The sequence below is a fragment of the Mercenaria mercenaria genome, chromosome 8 (assembly GCF_021730395.1).
Source record: "Mercenaria mercenaria strain notata chromosome 8, MADL_Memer_1, whole genome shotgun sequence".
Taxonomy (NCBI): domain Eukaryota; kingdom Metazoa; phylum Mollusca; class Bivalvia; order Venerida; family Veneridae; genus Mercenaria; species Mercenaria mercenaria.
Genome location: NC_069368.1, coordinates 67,848,608 through 67,870,473, shown reverse-complemented (window position 1 = coordinate 67,870,473; position 21,866 = coordinate 67,848,608). Strand labels below are relative to the sequence as shown.

The window sequence follows — 21,866 nt, the reverse complement described above, 5'->3', positions numbered from 1 at the left end:
TCAATGGATCTTCATGAAAATTGGTCAGAATGTTCACCTTGATGATATCTAGGTCAAGTTTGAAACTGGGTTACGTGGGGTCAAAAACTAGGTCAGTAGGTCTAAAAATAGAAAAACCTTGTGACCTCTCTAGAGGCCATATTTCTCAATGGATCTTCATGAAAATTGGTCAGAATGTTCACCTTGATGATATCTAGGTCAAATTTGAAACTGGGTCACGTGGGGTCAAAAACTAGGTCAGTAGGTCTGAAAATAGAAAAACTTTGTGACCTCTCTAGAGGCCATATTTTTCACGTGATCTTTATGAAAATTAGTCAGAATGTTCACCTTGATGATATCTAAGTCAAGTTCAAAACTGGGTCACGTGCAGTCAATAACTAGGTCGGTAGATCTAAAAATAGAAAAACCTTGTGACCTCTCTAGAGGCCATATTTTTCAAGAGATCTTCGTGAAAATTGATCAGAATGTTCATCTTGATGATATCTAGGTCAAGTTCGAAACTGGGTCACATGCGGTCAAAAACTAGGTCAGTAGGTCTAAAAATAGAAAAACCTTGTGATGTCTCTAGAGGCCATATTTCTCAATGGATCTTCATGAAAATTGGTGAGAGTGTTCAGCTTGATGATATCTAGGTCAAGTTCATAACTGGGTCGTGTGCAATCAAAAACTAGGTCAGTAGGTCGAAAAATAGAAAAACCTTGTGACCTCTCTAGAGGCCATATTTTTCATGAGATGTTCATGAAAATTGGTGAGAATGTTCACTTGATGATATCTAGGTCAAGTTCAAAAGTGCGTCACGTGCCTTCAAAAACTAGGTCATTAGGTCAAATAATAGAAAAACCTTGTGACCTCTCTAGAGGTCATATTTTTCAATGGATCTTCATGAAAATTGGTCAGAATTTTTTATCTTGATGATATCTAGGTCACATGTGCTCAAAAACTAGGTCACTATGTCAAATAATAGAAATAACGACGTCATACTCAGTTCAACACTGGGTCATGTGGGGATAGGTGAGCGATTCAGGACCATCATGGTCCTCTTGTTTGTAAAAGATATACAAAAGTATTTTACCTAGTATTATTCAGCATGTGAATCTGTGTGCCTGGGACTTTGTTTGGGATTTCACTCCACAATACCAGAGCTACGGCCCAAAAAGGAACCATGGACTCACATCCTCAACACATAGTTACAATTATAAAGGTATACTTCCATCTTGCATTGTCAACAAGTAACATATGAATGTACAGTGACAGGAAGTGGGGGGCACTAGTGTCTTATGGACACACATCTAGTACTGTCACCTTACGACAAGCGTTTTCTGCATAATGTCAAAATGAACTGAGTGGGCACTATCTTACCAAAGTAATAAGACAGATTTAAGAAGAATATGTCCACACAGAATGAAGAAAAATGTGTCCACACAGTGTGAAGGAGAATGTGTCCACACAGTGTGAAGGAGAGTGTGTCCACAGTGTGAAGAAGAATATGTCCACACAGTGTGAAAAAGAATGTGTCCACACAGTGAAGAAGGATGTATCCACACAATGTGAGGAAGGGTGTGTTCACACTGTGAGAAAGAATGTGTCCACATAGTGTGGAGCAGGTTAACTTAAAAATGCCAGTTAGTAGGTTATTAGCATTTACTATTGTTATATTTTCAGTGAAAGAAGTGCAGAGCACAATAAGCATAACTCAAGTTATCTCCCTTTTTCCACTTAATAAAGAATTTCAGTCATCACAGGATCAGAAAACTTATTTACATCATTTTCTGATGAAATTATTTTGATGTAAGCACGACAGAAATAAAAATATTCTGGACTCAAAAGGCTATCACTATTTTAGAAAAATTAAAATATTTCAGTGAAATTCAGACGCATGATCTAGGATTGTCATGACTCTCTTTTTAGCTCACCTGAGCACAAAGTGCTATGTGACCACTCACTCAGGCCTTTTTCTGCCTATCTCACGGGTCCCACTATTGTACCCTTCCCAAATGCAAAATATGGATATTTTTCCCAATTCCAAAAGAAACCCAATAAACCCAGAGCTGTAATCCACGTCACTAATAAACTAGCCTTCGGTATCAATTAAAGTAGCCAGATTTTAGCATGCTAACTCATTCGGAACGTCAGTACTCTGTAAAGGGGAGTTAATCATTACAACATAACAACCTGTAAAACAATTTGAAATATTAAAGGTTTATTACAAAAACTTCATGCCAGGGAAGCACAACCGCATGTTATGTCCTTTGGGGGAAAATGCATGTACTGCCAGTGAAACAAGTAATGTCTCTGTTGGTCTAGACAGTGAAACATACCTGAGAATGAAGAAGTTTGAGAAGTGGCCATTCTTAGGAATCTGTCTCGATTTTCAAGAATGTCAAGAGTCTAGAAACTGAAGGTCAGAATTGCAGCAAACTGGGCATCAATGGCATCCTAACATTGTCTTCTATCAAGTTTGTTCAGATTTTTCAGCTTGCCATCTTTAAGGGGCCAACAGAGTTAAGAATAGAAAAACCTTTGACTTCTTCTCATGAACCACTAGATAGATCTTCATCATCTTTTGTCTGTAGCATTATTGTAAGGTCCTCTCTTAAATTTATTCTAATTTTGCACACTTGGCCCCTTGCTAAAAATAGAAATTCCTTTAAAGAACCTCTTTACATGAACCACCAGATGGATCTTCATCAAACTTGGTCTGTAACACCATTGTAAGGTCCTCTTCCAATTCTATTCGAATGAGGGTGCTTGGACCCTTTTAGGGGCTGCTAGAGCTAAAAATAGAAATAGGTTTAAACAGCTTCTTTCATGAACGGTTTGATGGATCTGCACCAAACCTGGACTATAGAATCATTGTAAGGTGCTGTTCCTGTATTGTTCATATGGGTGCACTTGCCCCTTTTGGGTGCCACTAGAGTTGTATATAGAAATACCTTGAAACAACTTCCTCTCATGAGCTGCTGAATATAGATAACCATTAAAAAGAAACTTTCCAAAGTACCTGCAGCCTGCTTCAGTGGTATGTGTGTATTTTTTCCACTAAGTTTTAAAGACCTGAGAAGCATACTGGTTGGGAACCATTTTCCGGGCACATTTTCATATTTCGGCTCCATTATTCCCTAAAAAAGATATTTGACACAAATGAAGCCCATACTGCACATACTTCAGCTCCTTCCACATCCCATGTTGTAATCAGCATCGTGTTGTGACGTAAAATATGGGTTCCATGGGCCCTCAAATGGGGTCACTAAAATGAGTTATTTTTCCCGTCAGGTAAACCAGTTTCCGGACAAATATTTTGACGGTGTTTTGTTGTTAATTTGATATCAAAATAAGTAATTAAACTATTTCTACACATTTCTTTATCATTCAACTCTTCAAAATTACACATGAAACATAACCCGACTTTCAATAGCAGCTATAAAAGCAAACCGAGGTTGACTATAAAAAACTCGAATTTCGTCTTATACGAATTCTTGCTAATTCCAATAGATATAGAATAAAATTAGTGCAAAAATCGACAGCCCTGCATCTTATGTAACTTTTAGCGTGAAATTAAAAGTAGAACATGTTATCAGCAGACAATCATTATGTAGTTTGAATAATTCTTCCCCACTTGATACCTCGGCATGTGTGAACTACTGCGCATGCGCAATGCTATCTTCATGCCCCGTTAAGACAGAAAGTTGTTTTGTAAACGCAGGTGAGTTATCATCAAAAACCCAAACATTACATAGCCTTATAAAATAGTGGTTTGTTGTAGACATAAAGACTAAACATCTAAATGATCTAGAGGAAACAATTCCATGAATAACAACAAAATAAAGCGGATATTACACTTGTCCGGAAACTGGTCCTGTCTTGAAAGTGGTTCCCAACCAGTATAGTGTTTGAACTGTTTGTCAGCTGTCACACTAATTTATGTAAACAAATTCTACTGCCTATGAAATATTTGACTCCTGGAGCATAGTATGGTCCTCCTCAAAGTTGCACACTCTCTAACCTGTTTGCTCTGTAATGCAGGTTAGCATTTTAGGGCCATCATGGCCTTCTCATTGTATCAAATAGTTTTGAAAATAGTGTGTTCAGAAGTTTTCTTTGACAACAAAATGTGCATTCCATCAGACCATAGCATGTAGCTCCATTTTCTTTAACATAATCAAATATGAGCCGCACCATGAGAAAACCAACATAGCGCATTTGCGACCAGCATGGATCCAGACCAGCCTGCACATCCGTGCAGTCTGGTCAGGATCCATGCTGTTTGCTAACGGTTTCTCTAATTGCAATAGGCTTTGAAAGCGAACAGCATGGATCCTGACCAGACTGCAAGGATGCGCAGGCTGGTCTGGATCCATGCTGGTAGCAAACGCACTATGTTGGTTTTTTCTCATGGTGCGGCTCATATAATAAGAAATAATTTGCTTATAGTCATTTTTTACACCCAGTGTTTGACAATACTTCACAATGATATTATGTAACTTTTGCAAAATGTGTATTGAAAGAAGTTTCTGACTTCCAAGGTTTACTGCAACTTGTCATATTCCATTCTTTATAAATGTTAATGCTTCAGGAGCAATAAATTTTTTATTTATAGTAATCTTATTGTTACTTTTGCAGGTTGATTCAGCAGAAGACACTGTAGAGACAGCAGAGTTTTGTGTACAACTTCTTTATCTCTATGGAAACCACACAAATGACCTTGACTTTTGTAATGGTAACAGGATAGGTGCATATGCACTAGAACTATGCCAGATATACCAGGAGAAGAATCTGGACAGCTACTCTGTCATCTCAGCTGTCCTGCATGTCTGTAGACACATGCCCAATGTAAGTTTAATGTTGTACAGGGATATCTGCTTTCCAGGCTGTCTTAACCCTTAGCCTGCTGCAGGCGAATTTAACAGCCTTTGCAAACAGCTTGGAACCAGATCAGACGCCGATTAAATCGGCGTCTGATCAGGTTCCAAGCTGTTTGCTACTCTGACAATATTTCTTCCAATTTTGGAGCAAACTGAATGAACTTTACAATTTTAGCAGACGACATTTCCAGCAGACGACAATTTATCTAGCATGCTAAAGGTTTATATTGGGTTCTCCTAATAATGGGGCCTACATGTTGATAATGGGTTCATCGTATGGTGGATCCTACATGTTAATGGGTTCACCTTACCATTTGTCCTACTTTATGATGTTTTCACCTTGTAATGGGTCCAATATGAAAGTGGGTTCTCTTTGTAATGGGTCCTATATGATAATGGGTTCACCTTTCTAATTAATTTTGGCAAAATGTGTACTTGTCAAATTAAATCTTTGAAAACTGTAATACAGTAGTGCTTATATTTATACTATTCCTTAAACATGTTTAATCAGTTTATACTTATGCTAAAATAACACTATCTTGGTTGGGCAACTAGGATAGGAAAACCAAATTTTAAGAATACTTCGAGTGAAAATCTGATATGTAATAAGAACCTTGTGACCACAAATAAGTGTACATGATCAGTTGAGTAACTTTTGAACTAATCCATTTGTTGACAAAAATCTGATCAACCACCTTTAACCTTTTTCAGTTTCATTCAAATCTTTCTGTTTGACTACAGGTAGTGGCCATCATAGCTAAAGATAGAAAAAAGCTTCATTTATCAAACTAGATTGTTCAGACAATTTAAGCATTTTGGGGACAGAACAGCAAAAACAGTTGAAATGTTAGTGAACAGCCAATGGATGTTAGCAAACTTGGTCAGAGTCTAGGTCAAAATGTCAAGGTCCTCCTCAGGCGAGTAACTTAGGCCCATTTAGGTGTAATTGTTAGTGCTGGACATTTAGTTAAGGAATTTCAAAGTTATTTTGTTGTTTTGATCAGAATACTTATGAAAGATATTTGTGAGCCAAAATGAGTAAGCAGGCAGTGACTTTTATCTAGAATAAATTATCTCCTGAAAACTAAAAAAAAAAGCATTGTGTGGGCTTTGTTAATTTTTTAAGGGAGGAAAGGTGCTAGAGAGGTGAGGTAGGGTGCTAGGGAGATGAGTTAGGGTGCTAGGGAGGTAAGGAAAGGTGCTAGAGAGGTGAGGTGGGGTGCTGGGGAGGTAAGGAAAGGTGCTAGAGAGGTGAGGTGGGGTGCTAGAGAGGTGAGGTAGGGTGCTAGGGAGGTGAGGAAAGGTGCTAGATACTTGAGGTAGGGTGCTAGGGAGGTAAGGAAAGGTGCTAGAGAGGTGAGGTGGGGTGCTAGGGAGGTAAGGAAAGGTGCTAGAGAGGTGAGGTAGGGTGTTAGAGGGGTGAGGTAGGGTGCTAGGGAGGTGAGGTAGGGTGCTAGGGAGGTAAGGAAAGGTGCTAGAGAGGTGAGGTAGGGTGCTAGGGAGGTGAGGAAAGGTGCTAAATATGATACTAGATGTGTTTCACCCGTGTTAGATAAGAGTGTTGTATAATCTGTTTTCGTTTTAATAATTATCATGTTTCTACCAAACAGTTTATTGATTTGATAACATGTCCTTGGGTTCATCAGTTGAAAGAAACTTCTGTCTTATATCTTTTGATTCGCTTGTTTTATAATACATATATAGGAAAAAATTTTAAAAGTCTTCATGTATAAAACCGTAAGAGTAGAGCTTTGATATTTGGCATGCAGTAATAAATTAACTATTGTAAAGTGTTCTTGTACCAAGTGCTTTCAAATCATGCCTCTGGCGGTCAAAATTGACCCCACCCAACAGTTACTTGTTTATATAAGAGAAACTGCTTGCCTGAAGCTGCAAGACCTAGAGCTTAGATAATCGGCATGTTGCATTGTGTAGTGGTCCTCTACCAATCTTGTTCAAAACATGAAATAGTACCTACGTCAATGTGGCCCTTCATGTTTCATTCAGATTGGTTGAGGAAGAGAAGATTTATGGCCCTTTGCAAATATATATATAGTGTTCTATTCGATTTTTTGTCTTTTCTTGGAAATGGTGTATACGATTTCAATAAATCGTGGAAGAAATGTTAACTGCTATAACGAAATAACGCCCTACAAGTTTCAGTCCGATTGCTAAAGATTTCTAAAAGTACATAAAATAGAGTAAAAGTTCAGAAATATTAAAAACATACTGGTATCCAAGTCAAATGAACCTGTTTAAAATGTTTTTTTAAAGATGCTTCAATATCTATTAAATTTTTTAATTAACAACCCTAACAGTTCATAAGACATTTTTCATTGCAGCTACAGGTATATCATCATCGTCATCATCATCATCATCATCACAGTTTACAATATCACTTTTCGCAGACTGTTCACTGATTTCTTTGTCACAGAATTTTTCAGCATCACTGACCTTTTCAAAGTCTGAATTTTCAAAACATTTCTTTATTGTGCTTTCCTCCACTTCTGACACGGAGTTGCTTATCCTGTAAATTGCATCCAAAATGTTAAACTGTTTCAAAGTTCAGAATCACTCACAGTTTGTTGCCTATCCAATTGCTTGACCATATGGAGGAGCTACTGTGAAATAAAAAGACAGTGTAACTAATTTTCATGTGAATTAAACAGAAATTAATCACTAGATTTAATATAAATTGAACACTAACATTATTGATTTCTTATCTGAGTTGCAACATTTGCGCTAAAACAATTCGAAGAATGAAAAATAGAAATACAAACTGAAATTTTTGCTACCTGACAATTTGTGAACTTCATTTTAATGGCCTGTAACTATAATCCCCTGATCCTTTTGGTGAGTGTGAGATGTTGTGTTTGAAGGCAAAAACTGCCCTTTGATGTTGCTCAGTTTGGGTGTGGGTGTGAGGGTGCATTGCCAACAAAAAGTAAATTGTTCCTACGTTGAGAGATCATCTCTTTATTAAAGCTTCATAAATTGTGCTAGTCATCCATGCTTTATTGTTCAACTAATAATGGGCTGACTGAGTTTATTTTAATTTTTTTAGCTTGACTATTTGAAATTTTCAAATAGTAGAGCTATTGTATTCACCCTTTTGTCGATGTCAGCATCCGTCATCACAAGTTTAAAGTTTTGAATATAAGCAGGTTTCTTAGAAACTACTGGGTCAAATGCTTTCAAACTTAACACAGGTTTCTGTATCATGATGTGACCTCCCAGGACAAGTTACATAATTCTAGCTTTTATTTAAACTTATGCCCCTTTTTAATGTAGAATTTTAATTTAAAGTTTTGCATGTAAGCAGGTTTCTCAGAAACTACTAAGCCAATTGCTTTCAAATTTCACACGTCTTTTGCATCAGGAGATGAATTCCCAGGACAAGTTGGGTAACTTGAGTTTTTATTTTGTCAAAATTATGTTTCTATGGAATAACTTTATCAAGTGTTTCAGATTTTCAAAGCATCTTCAGCAACATTGAATGACCTCATGTGGCAAGTTTCATAACTCTGGCTTACATTTTAGCAAAATTATGCCCCTTTTTCTACTTAGAAAATTTTGCTTAAGTCTTTGTATGTAACACGGGTACTAAACTGTGCCTGCGGTACCGCCTGTGCCGACAAGGAATGAAGGTACTTCGCTTCCGGTACCACAGGTACTTCGCCAATGTTTAATTATGTCTCCCCCCACTGGGGAGACATATTGTTTTTGCCCTGTCTGTCCGTCCGTACGTCACACTTCATTTCCGATCAATAACTGGAGAACCATTTGATCTAGAACCTTCAAACTTCATAGGATGGCAGCTGGGCTTATGGAGTAGACAACCCTATTGTTTTTGGGGTCACTCAATCAATGGTTTAGGTCATAGGTTTGGTAAGGGCTTTTGAAGATTTTCACTGATACCAGGCTTTGAACACAATTTAAACATGGAAAACCATTTCCGATCAATAACTTGAGAACCACTTGACCCAGATTGTTGATACTTCATAGGATGATTGATCATGCAGAGTAGATGACCCCTATTGATTTTGGGATCACTCTAATCAAGGTCAAAGTCACAGTGGCCTGAACATGGAAAACCATTTCCAATAATAACTTGAGAACACAATCTCTTTTAATCCCTCAGTCATTATATGAACTTCAACTTCCAAGGTAAGTCTCATTTAATTTTGAAATTATTGGAGATTTGGTTAGTTTTGGGCCAAATTTATGCCCCGATACTTTTAGAAGGGGCTGAGGCTTCGTTGAAGTGCCTGTGGCACTTTTGAAAATAACTGTGTGACTTTAAATTCTAATTCTAATTCCATTCAGAATGATATGGGGAATTCTTTATTCCTGAAAAAAGGTCTTAATTTCATACACTTAAATATCCACTACTTGTATCCCAAACTAGATGAAATTAAGTATTTTTTAGATGAAAACAGCAAGTTCGATGTACTTGGATATTGTGAAACATTTTTAGCTCACCTGTCACAAAGTGACAAGGTGAGCTTTTGTGATCGCGCGGTGTCCGTCGTCCGTCCGTCCGTCCGTCCGTAAACTTTTGCTTGTGACCACTCTAGAGGTCACATTTTTCATGGGATCTTTATGAAAATTGGTCAGAATGTTCATTTTGATGATATCTAGGTCAAGTTCGAAACTGGGTCACGTGCCATCAAAAACTAGGTCAGTAGGTCTAAAAATAGAAAATCCTTGTGACCTCTCTAGAGGCCATATATTTCACAAGATCTTCTTGAAAATTGCTCAGAATGTTCACCTTGATGATATCTAGGTCAAGTTTGAAACTGGGTCACGTGCCATAAAAAACTAGGTCAGTAGGTCTAAAAATAGAAAAACCTTGTGACCTCTCTAGAGGCCATATATTTCACAAGATCTTCATGAAAATTGGTCAGAACATTCACCTTGATGATATCTAGGTCAAGTTCGAAACTGGATCACGTGCCATCAAAAACTAGGTCAGTAGGTCTAAAAATAGAAAATCCTTGTGACCTCTCTAGAGGCCATATTTTTCATGGGATCTTCATGAAAATTGATCAGAACATTCACCATGATGATATCTAGATCAAGTTCGAAACTGGGTCACGTGCCGTCAAAAACTAGGCCAGTAGGTCAAATAATAGAAAAACCTTGTGACCTCTCTAAAGGCCATATTTTTCATGGGATCTGTATGAAAATTGGTCTGAATGTTCATCTTGATGATATCTAGGTCAAGTTTGAAACTGGGTCACGTCCGGTCAAAAACTAGGTCAGTAGGTCTAAAAATAGAAAAAGTTTGTGACCTCTCTAGAGGCCATATATTTCATGAGATCTTCATGAAAATTGGTCAGAATGTTCACCTTGATGATATCTAGGTCAAGTTCGAAAGTGGGTCACGTGCCTTCAAAAACTAGGTCAGTAGGTCAAATAATAGAAAAACCTTGTGACCTCTCTAGAGGCCATATTTTTAATGGGATCTGTATGAAAGTTGGTCTGAATGTTCGTCTTGATGATATCTAGGTCAGGTTCGAAAGTGGGTCATGTGCCGTCAAAAACTAGGTCAGTAGGTCAGATAATGGAAAAACTTTGTGACCTCTCTAAAGGCCATATTTTTCATGGGATCTGTATGAAAATTGGTCTGAATGTTCATCTTGATGATATCTAGGTCAAGTTCGAAACAGGGTCATGTGCGGTCAAAAATTAGGTCAGTAGGTCTAAAAATAGAAAAACCTTGTGACCCCTCTAGAGGCCATACTTGTGAATGGATCTCCATAAAAATTGGTCAGAATGTTCACCTTGATGGTATCTAGATCAAGTTTGAAACTGGGTCACGTGCCTTAAAAAACTAGGTCTTTAGGTCAAATAATAAAAAAACCTTGTGACCTCTCTAGAGGCCATACTTTTCATGGGATCTGTATGAAAGTTGGTCTGAATGTTCATCTTGATGATATCTAGGTCAAGTTTGAAACTGGGTCAACTGTGGTCAAAAACTAGGTCAGTAGGTCTAAAATTATTAAAATCTTTTGACCTCTCTAGAGGCCATATTTTTCAATGGATCTTCATGAAAATTGATCTGAATGTTCACCTTGATGATATCTAGGTCAGTTTCGAAACTGGGTCATGTGCGGTCAAAAACTAGGCCAGTAGGTATAAAGATAGAAAAACATTGTGACCTCTCTAGAGGCCATGTTTTTCATGAGATCTTCATGAAAATAGTGAGAATGTTCATCTTGATGATATCTAGATAAAGGTCAAAACAGGGTCACGTACCTTCGAAAACTAGGTCAGTAGGTCAAATAATAGAAAAACCTTGTGACCTCTCTAGAGACCATATTTTTCAATGGATCTTCATGAAAATTGGTCAGAATTTTTATCTTGATAATATCTAGGTCAAGTTCAAAACTGGGTCACATGAGCTGAAAAACTAGGTCACTATGTCAAATAATAGAAAAAACGACGTCATACTCAAAAGTGGGTCATGTGGGAAGAGTTGAGCGATTCAGGACCATCATGGTCCTCTTGTTAAATGATCATTTTACAGACAATGAACTATGCTTATCAAAAGTTTATTACATGAAACTTTTAGGAGTACATGTAGATAAACATCTAAACTGGAAGTATCAGGTTGAACAAACCATGAAAAAATGCAATACATACTTATATCTTCTCTTAAGAATAAAATCTTTCCTGAACTTACACTCCCGAAAGCTGTTTTTCAATGCTTATATTTTGCCACATCTTGATTATTGCTGCACTATATGGGGAAAATGCAGTGACGAGCTGTTTTGAAATTCCAAAAACGTGCTGCAAGAATCATTCTTGACAAAACATTTGATGCCCCATCTGCTGAATTATTTACAGAATTGAAATGGATGACTCTTTCTGACCGGATTAAATACAGAAAAGCAATCCTAGTATATAAATCAACTAACGATCAATGTCCTAATTACCTTACTTCAAAATTTACTCAAAAGCATACATCTGATCATAAACTTAGATCTAGACAAAATGATGAACTAGTAGTACCTATGCCAAAAAAGGAATTTTTTCGCAAATCCTTGCACTACTCTGGACCAGTTATCTGGAATAACATACCTAAATGCATACGTTCTTCAGACACCTTGGAAAAATTTAAAAGATCATACCTTCAGTGGCAATACTCTGACAGTACAATAATTCATAATTGCAATTAAGTGTCGGGAAATATTGTCTCTACCATCTCTCACCATTTTCAATGTAAATACTCCAGTTAGCAAATATAGTGTCCTGTATTGTATATATTTCATTCTCATATTATTAGCTCGACTATTCGAAGAATAAGTAGAGCTATCCTACTTACCACGGCGTCGGCGTCGGCGTCACACCCTGGTTAAGTTTTTCGTACCAGTCCACATTTTGACAAAGTCTTTTGAGATAAAGCTTTGAAACTTTCAACACTTGTTTACCATCACCATGTCCAGTTATAGGCAAGAGTACATAACTCTGTCAAGCATTTTGACTGAATTATGGCCCCTTTTGACTTAGAAATCTTGGTTAAGTTTTTCGTACCAGTTCATATTTTGACAAAGTCTTTTGAGAAAAAGCTTTGAAACTTTCAACACTTGTTTACCATCACCATGTCCAGTTGTTGGCAAGAGTACATAACTCCATCAAGCATTTTGGTTGAATTATGGCCCCTTTTTGACTTAGAAATCTTGGTTAAGTTTTTCGTACCAGTCCACATTTTGACAAAGTCTTTTGAGAATAAAGCTTTGAAACTTTCAACACTTGTTTACCATCACAATGTCCAGTTGTAGGCAAGAGTACATAATCCATCAAGCATTTTGACTGAATTATGGCCCCTTTTGACTTAGAAATCTTGGTTAAGTTTTTCGTACCAGTTTATATTTTGTGTAAAGTGTTTGACATATGGCTTTGAAACTTTTATATCTTGTTCAGTATAATAGTCTGTATCAATAGGCAAGAGTACGTAACTCTCTCGTCTTTTTTGGCTGAATTATGGCCCTTTTTGAACTTGGAAATTGGTTTTGTTTTATATATGTCCATGTTTTGTCAAGACTATTTGACATTTTGGCTTTTAAACTTTAAACACTTGTTTATCATTATGATTTCCATCTGTAGGCAAGAGTACATAACTCTGACAACTATTTTGACTGAATTATGGCCCTTTTTGGACTTTGAAATTTGTTCAGTTTTTTTTAACAAGTCAGCGTTTTGTCAAAACTATTTGAACTGTGGCTTTGAAACTTTTAACACTAGTTTATCAACATGATTTCCATCTGTAGGCAAGAGTACATAACTCTGTCAACTATTTTGACTGAATTATGGCCCTTTTTGGACTTGGAAATTAGTTGAATTTTTCATATAAGTCCATGTTTTGCCAGACATATAACTTAACATATTTGCCATCATGGTCACACATTGCCAGTTAGTGCAAGACTAATCGAAATCCACAAATACAGGAACATTTTTTGTTTATCCATTTTTTTGTTTAGTCTGAAAAACTATGGAAATATTTTGACCCCATTCTTCAATCAATTCTTCGAATAGTCGAGCGCGCTGTCATCCGACAGCTCTTGTTTTTCTGATAACATATAACTCTGTGTTTTATTTTGTCATAATTTTATTCATGTTCATTGTTTTTGTATATAGCCATGTATATGTGGACCATATTGTAAATTGGCATAGCCAAATATGTTATCCACTATAAATAAAGTCGTTATTATTATTATTATTATTTTCCAAAATTGGCATTACTTTCAATTTCGGGATTTTCTGGACACATTTTATATTTTGGCAGATCACAATGTCATCTATAGATATAATCTATGACAGCAGTAACGATACGGTTTGGGTCAGTGAAAAGAAATGTGTCTAAACAGCCACTGATGTGAAAAAAAAATCACATGTTTCATTCCCATCTTATTTGTCCTTGCATTTCTAGGAAATTGATCATTTGCCACTAAATCTAGTATAGATATGTATATAAGATACATCTACACCCCGCTACATTCCCTGCTTTTTGAAAAAATGCTCCAAGCAGTAACAAAATGACAAAAATGAAAAAATCACTCTCTGATCTCACTTGTTTTGTAAACATTGGCGAAGTACCGTCATTCCTCATCGGCACAGGCGGTTACTGCAGGCACAGTTTATTACGTCTTCAAAGAATCAGACAGCTCTTGTTAAACGTCTTGGTTACCTTGATTTGCCTGTTACAGTTGGTTTCATTTTCACTTCTGTTAAACTTGTACACAATGCAACAGTTACTCTCACCTTCAAGCGTTTGCTTCGAGCACAATCATCCACTTTGAAGTAAATTGTTTAATCGACATCTCCTCCAAAATCACTGAATGGACATTCATAAAACTTGGCCGTGGTCCTCTGCCAAAATTGTTCAAACAGTTCAGCTTGGTTGCATATAGCCAGAGCTCGAATATGAAAATTTTTCAAATGACATCTGCATCTCTTAACCCTCTGTTTCGATTTTGAAATAATATCACAGAAATAGTCCTGATATAACCTTTTACCAAGATTGTTCAAATCATTCTGATTTGGTTAAAAAAACATGGCCACCAGGGGGTGTGGTTACTTTCCTGTGTGTATATATATATATATATATATAAATATATATATATAACGGTACTAGAATTCAAAAGAATCTGCCCAGATTTACGGAGCCTTCTGGGCAGATTCCTATGATTTCCAGTACCATTAGTCTGCCCACATTTACAGTTCCATTTCCTATAGTATCTGCAGACTTTTATGGATTGAATCTCAAGATCAAACATATATTTGCCCACTTCTATGGTATAGTAAGACTATATATATATATATATATATATATATATATATATATATATATATATATATATATATTAAAAAAGTCAGTAAAATCCTTGTGCAGGTATAAAATATATAAAAGTTCAATTTTCAAGGAAAAACAGCAGTAGACCGGTATAAAATATATAAAAGTTCAATTTTCAAGGAAAAACAGCAGTGACAATATGCCCCCGTATATATATATATATATATATATATATATATATATGTATATATTGGAAACTTTATAAAGGTTCTAGTCATTAACAGCAGACCCAATTTTAAAACAATTTTACACAAATGTTTCTTGCAGTCTACTGCTGTTTTTCCTTGAAAATTGAACTTTTATTAGCTCACCTGTCACAAAGTGACAAGGTGAGCTTTTGTGATCATGCGGTGTCCGTCGTCCGTCCGTCCGTGTGTGCGTGCGTCAGTCCGTAAACTTTTGCTTGTGACCACTCTAGAGGTCACATTTTTCATGGGATCTTTATGAAAGTTGGTCAGAATGTTCACCTTGATGATATCTAGGTCAGGTTTGAAACTGGGTCACGTGCCGATAAAAACTAGGTCAGTAGGTCTAAAAATAGAAAAACCTGTGACCTCTCTAGAGGCCATATATTTCTAAAGATCTTCATGAAAATTGGTCAGAATGTTCACCTTGATGATATCTAGGTCAGGTTTGAAACTGGGTCATGTGCCATCAAAAACTAGGTCAGTAGGTCTAAAAATAGAAAAACCTTGTGACCTCTCTAGAGGCCATATATTTCAAAAGATCTTCATGAAAATCGGTCAGAACGTTCACCTTGATGATATCTAGGTCAAGTTCAAAACTGGGTCAGGTGCCATCAAAAACTAGGTCAGTAGGTCAGATAATAGAAAAGCCTTGTGACCTCTCTAAAGGCCATATTTTTCATGAGATCTGTATGAAAGTTGGTCTGAATGTTCATCTTGATGATATCTATGTCAGGTTCGAAACTGGGTCAACTGCGGTCAAAAACTAGGTCAGTAGGTCTAAAAATAGAAAAACCTTGTGACCTCTCTAGAGGCCATATATTTCATGAGATCTTCATGAAAATTGATCTGAATGCTCACCTTGATGATATCTAGGTCAAGTTTGAAAGTGGGTCACGTGCCCTCAAAAACTAGGTCAGTAGGTCAAATAATAGAAAAACCTTGTGACCTCTCTAGAGGCCATATTTTTCATGGGATCTGTATGAAAGTTGGTCTGAATGTTTATCTTGATAATATCTAGGTCAAGTTCGAAAATGGGTCATGTGCAGTCAAAAACTAGGTCAGTAGGTCAAATAATAGAAAAACCTTGTGACCTCTCCAAAGGCCATATTTTTCATGGGATCTGTATGAAAGTTGGTCTGAATGTTCATCTTGATGATATCTAGGTCAAGTTCGAAACAGGGTCATGTGCAGTCAAAAACTAGGTCAGTAGGTCTAAAAATAGAAAAACCTTGTGACCTCTCTAGAGGCCATACTTGTGAATGGATCTCCATAAAAATTGGTCAGAATGTTCATCTTGATGATATCTAGGTCAAGTTCGAAAGTGGGTCACGTGCCATCAAAAAGTAGGTCAGTTGGTCAAATAATGAAAAAACGTTCTGATCTCTCATCTGTATGAAAGTTGGTCTGAATGTTTATCTTGATGATATATAGGTCAAGTTTGAAACTGGGTCAACTGCAATCAAAAACTAGGTCAGTAGGTCTAAAAATAGAAAAACCTTGTGACCTCTCTAGAGGCCATACTTGTGAATGGATCTCCATAAAAATTGGTCAGAATGTTCATCTTGATGATATCTAGGTCAAGTTCGAAAGTGGGTCACGTGCCATCAAAAAGTAGGTCAGTTGGTCAAATAATGAAAAAACGTTCTGATCTCTCATCTGTATGAAAGTTGGTCTGAATATTTATCTTGATGATATATAGGTCAAGTTTGAAACTGGGTCAACTGCAATCAAAAACTAGGTCAGCAGGTCTTGAAATAGAAAAACCTTGTGACCTCTCTAGAGGCCATACCCTTGAATGGATCTTCATGAAAATTGGTCAGAATGTTCACCTTGATGATATCTAGGTCAAGTTTGAAACTGGGTCACGTGCCTTAAAAAACTAGGTCAGTAGGTCAATTAATAAAAAAACCTTATGACTTCTCTAGAGGCCATACTTTCCATGGGATCTGTATGAAAGTTGGTCTGAATGTTCATCTTGATGATATCTAGGTCAAATTTGAAACTGGTTCAACTGCGGTCAAAAACTAGGTCAGTAGGTCTAAAATTAGAAAAATCTTTTGACCTCTCTAGAGGCCATATTTTTCAATGGATCTTCATGAATATTGATCTGAATGCTCACCTTGATGATATCTAGGTATGTTTCGAAACTGGGTCACGTGCGGTCAAAAACTAGGCCAGTAGGTATAAAAATAGAAAAACCTTGTGACCTCTCTAGAGGCCATATTTTTCATGAGATCTTGACGAAAATTAGTGAGAATGTTCACCTTGATGATATCTAGGTAAAGTTCAAAACAGGGTCACGTACCTTTGAAAACTAGGTCAATAGGTCAAATAATAGAAAAACCTTGTTACCTCGCTAGAGACCATATTTTTCAATGGATCTTCATGAAAATTGGTCAGAATTTTTATCTTGATAATATCTAGGTCAAGTTCAAAACTGGGTCACATGAGCTCAAAAACTAGGTCACTATGTCAAATAATAGAAAAAACGACGTCATACTCAAAACTGGGTCATGTGGGAAGAGGTGAGCGATTCAGGACCATCATGGTCCTCTTGTATTTATATATCACAGAAATGGTCCTAATATAACCTTTTTTAGATTGTTCAAATCATTCTGATTTGGGTAAAAAAAACATGGCCACCAGGGGGCGTGGTCACTTTTCTGTATAAACTTTAAAATGGAAACTTTAAAAATCATCTTGCATGAAACTGCAGACTTAATTTCAAAATAATTTTAAACAAAATTAATGGTCCTTGTGTGACCCTGTACCAATATTGTTCAATTATTCAGATTCATTAAAAAAAAATGTCCGCCAGAGGGCGTGGTCACTTTCCCTGTATACATATAGTATATATGAATATATATATATATATATATATATATATATATATATATAGTGAATACCATAAAAATCTTCTTGTGTGAAACTGCTGGCCTGATTTTGAAATTATTTCACAGAAATGGTCCTACCATTGGTAGGCTACCAATATATATGTATATATTGGAAACTTTAAAAAGGTTCTAGTCATTTACAGCAGGCCAAATTTTAAAAACCTTCCTATTTGATATTGTCATATCACACCATTCCCTCAACTTCTTATCCCACATCTCCCCCAACACACACATACACATTACCTGTCTGTATTTATTTATTAGAAACTTTTAAAAACATTCTTGTCGGAAAACACTTGCACTATTTCTAATTTCACAGACATTTTCCTTGCATCTACCAAAACTGTTTATGCAAACAGCGTAACTCGGGATGGTGATCTAGGACCATCACGGCCCTCTTGCTTTAGTATTTATGTAATGAGCAATAACATCAGAAGCAAGGTCTAAAGGTTGCAGTCCTTCTCATGTGAGCAACTGGTCCAATTGAGCCTCTTATCTCAAGTAAGCAGATGATTCCTTTCTTAATAATTTTTTTCCTCCCTATTTTTCTCTGTTATACATGTGGAATGTTATAAATCTTAGAAATGACAAATTTGGTTACTAATGATAGTATTAGTGAATTCATTTTTGAATGAATTTCTCTCCAAGTTGGAGGTTTTTAGCTCAGCTGAGCACAAAGTGCTCAAGGTGAGCTTTTGTGATCGCCCTGTGTCCAACGGCGTCAGTCGTCTGTCGTTGTCAACAATTTGACTGTTAACACTCTAGAGGTCACTGTTTTAGAGTAATCTTAATGAAACTTGGTCAGAATGTGTTACCCTCAATAAAATCTTGGATGAGTTCGATATTGGGTCATCTGGGGTCAAAAACTAAGTCACTAGGTCAAATCAAAGGAAGAACTTGTTAACACTCTGAAGGTCGCAATTTTAGCCCAATCTTAATGAATCTTGGTCAGAATGTTACCCTCAATAAAATCTTGGACGAGTTTGATATTGGGTTATCTTGGGTCAAAAACTAGGTCACTAGGTCAAATCAAAGGAAAAGCTTGTTAACACTCTGGAGGTCACAATTTTAGCTCAGTCTTAATGAAACTTGGTCAGAATGTTACCCTTAATAAAATCTTGGACGAGGTCGATATTGGGTCATCTGGAGTCAAAAACTAGGTCACCAGGTCAAATCAAAGGAAAAGCTTGTTAACACTAGAGGCCACATTTATGACTGTATCTTCATGAAACTTAGTCAGAATGTTAATCTTGATGATCTCAAGGTCCAGTTTGAACCTGGGTCATGTAGGGTCAAAACTTAGGTCACCTGGTCAAATCAAAGGCAAAGCTAGTTTACACTGTAGAGGCCACATTTATGACCATATCTTAGTGAAACTTGGTCAAAATGTTAATCATGATGATCTATATGTCAGGTTCAAATCTGGGTCAGGTGGGGTCAAAAACTAGGTTACTAGGTCAAATCAAAGGAAAAGCTTGTTAACACTCTAGAGGCCACATTTATGATTATATCTTCATGAAACTTAGTCAGAATATTAAACTTGATGATCTTTAGGTCTAATTCGAATTTGGGTCATGTCAGGTCAAAAACTAGGTCACCGGGTCAAATCAAAAGAAAAGCTAGTTAACACTTTAGAGGCCACATTTATGACCATATCTTAATGAAACTTGGTTAGAATGTTAATCTTGATGATCTGTAGGTCAAGTTCAGATCTGGGTCAGGTGGGGTCAGAAACTAGGTCACTAGGTCAAATCAAAGGAAAAGCTTGTTAACACTCTAGAGGCCACATTTATGACTATATCTTCATGAAACTTAGTCAGAATGTTAAACTCCATGATCTTTAGGACAAGTTCGAATCTGGGTCATGTGGGGTCAAAAACTAGGTCACGGGGTTAAATCAAAGGAAAAGCTAGTTAACGCTTTAGAAGCCACATTTATGACCATATCTTAATGAAACTTGGTTAGAATGTTAATCTTGATGATCTTTAGGTCAGTAGGTCAGGTGAGCGATACAGGGCCTTCATGGCCCTCTTGTTTTAAATGTTTTAGGTGAACAATATTGAGCACCAGTCAAGTAGACTGACATTAATGAGATTTTTACTCAGAAATTTTGTCATAATGATGGATTGAACTGGGAGAAAAATATGAACTAATAAAATATTCTCTTGAATTATTTTGTAATATTTAAGATTACAGGCCTCCTAGTGAAACCTTTAAAACCTTTAAAAACCTTTAATTTCAAAGCAAACCTTTAAAACCTTTAAATCTTCTGAAAAAACCTTTAAAATGGCCAAATAGCCTGTAATTTTCACTCAAAACCTATATTTTTGTTCAGACTGCTTGCCGCGCCAGTTTAAAGCAAGTAATGGTTATACTACTGTATTTCTTCCCCCATTTTAAGTGTTGTTATTAGGATACTGCTTGTGTATTCCACGGCGGGGGATTAATTAACTTTTTTTAGTAAATACCTATATATATTATGTGTTTTCAACGAGAATTCCGACATAAATAGCCTTTATTTACTCTTTATTTAATACCCCGCCGTGGCGGAGGGATTATAGGAATGGTCTGCGTCCGTCCTTCCGTCCGTCCGTCCTTCCGTCCGTCTTTCCGTCCTTCCATCCGTAACAAAATCGTGTCCGGTCCATATCTCCTAAACCCCTTGAAGGATTTTCATGAAACTTGGGTCAAATGATCACCTCATCAAGACAATGTGCAGAACCCATGAGTCAGCCTTGTTGGTTCAAGGTCAAGGTCACAACTCAAGGTCAAAGGTTTGAGCCTGCCATTTTGTGTCCGCTCTATATCTCCTAAACCCCTTGAAGGAATTTTATAAAACTTGGGTCAAATGATCACCTCATCAAGACGATGTGCAGAACCCATGAGTCAGCCATGCCGGCTCAAGGTCAAGGTCACAACTTAAGGTCAAATGTTTGAGCCTTCCATTTTGTGTCCGCTCTATATCTCTTAAATCCCTTGAAGAAATTTTATAAAACTTGGGTCAAATGATCACCTCCTCAAGATGATGTGCAGAACCCATGAGTCAGTCATGCCGGCTCAAGGTCAAGGTCACAACTTAGGGTCAAAGGTTTGAACCTTCCATTTTGTGTCCGCTCTATATCTCCTAAACCCCTTGAAGGATTTTCATCAAACTTGGGTCAAATGATCACCTCATCAAGGGGATGTGCAGAACTTATAAGTCAGCCTTGTTGGCTCAAGGTCAAGGTCACAACTCAAGGTCAAAGGTTTGAGCCTTCCATTTCGTGTCCGCTCTATATCTCCTAAACCCCTTGAAGGAATTTTATAAAACTTGGGTCAAATGATTACCTCATCAGAACGATGTGGAGAAATTATGAGTCAACCATGCCAGCTCAAGATCAAGGTCACAACTAAGGGTCGAAGGTTTGAGCCTTCCATTTGGTGTCCACTCTGTATCTCCTTAACCCCTTGAAGGATTTTCATCAAACTTGGGTCAAATGATTACCTCATCAAGAACTCATGAGTCAGCCATGTCAACTCAAGGTCAAGGTTACAACTGAAGGTCAAAGGTTTCAGCTCTGTATCTCCTAAACCCCTTGAAGGATTTTCATGAAACTTTGGTCAAATGATCACCTCATCAAGACGTTGTGCAGAATTCATGAGTCAGGCATGTAAGTTCATGGTCAAGGTCACAACTGAAGGTCAAAGGTTTCAGCTCTGTATCTCCTAAACCCCTTGAAGGATTTTCATCAAACTAGGATCATATGATCGCCTCATCAAGAACTCATGAGTCAGCCATGTCAACTCAAGGTCAAGGTCACAACTGAAGGTCAAAGGTTTCAGCTCTGTATCTCCTAAGCCCCTTGAAGGATTTTCATGAAACTTTGGTCTAATGATCACCTCATCAAGACGTTGTGCAGAATTCATGAGTCAGCCATGTCAGTTCAAGGTCAAGGTCACAGCTAAAATCAAAGCTTTTACCCTTTCACTATCCATAGCAGTGGCGGGGGATTTAGCTGTCTTTCAGACTGCCTTGTTTTTTAATATTTTACACTAAAAGGCCTTTATTTCAATAGATTGGAGC

The 21,866-nt window shown here is 37.0% G+C and overlaps 1 long non-coding RNA gene across 1 annotated transcript in view; it reads left to right on the top strand.

Moving 5' to 3' along the window:
- The first annotated feature begins 4,621 nt into the window (after nt 1-4,621).
- LOC128559089 (uncharacterized) overlaps nt 4,622-21,866 on the top strand; it is a 31,796-nt gene continuing 14,551 nt past the window's right edge. Inside the window, exon 1 of the long non-coding RNA XR_008372151.1 lies at nt 4,622-4,830. This is a non-coding gene — a long non-coding RNA (uncharacterized LOC128559089). The remainder of the gene's footprint in view (nt 4,831-21,866) is intronic.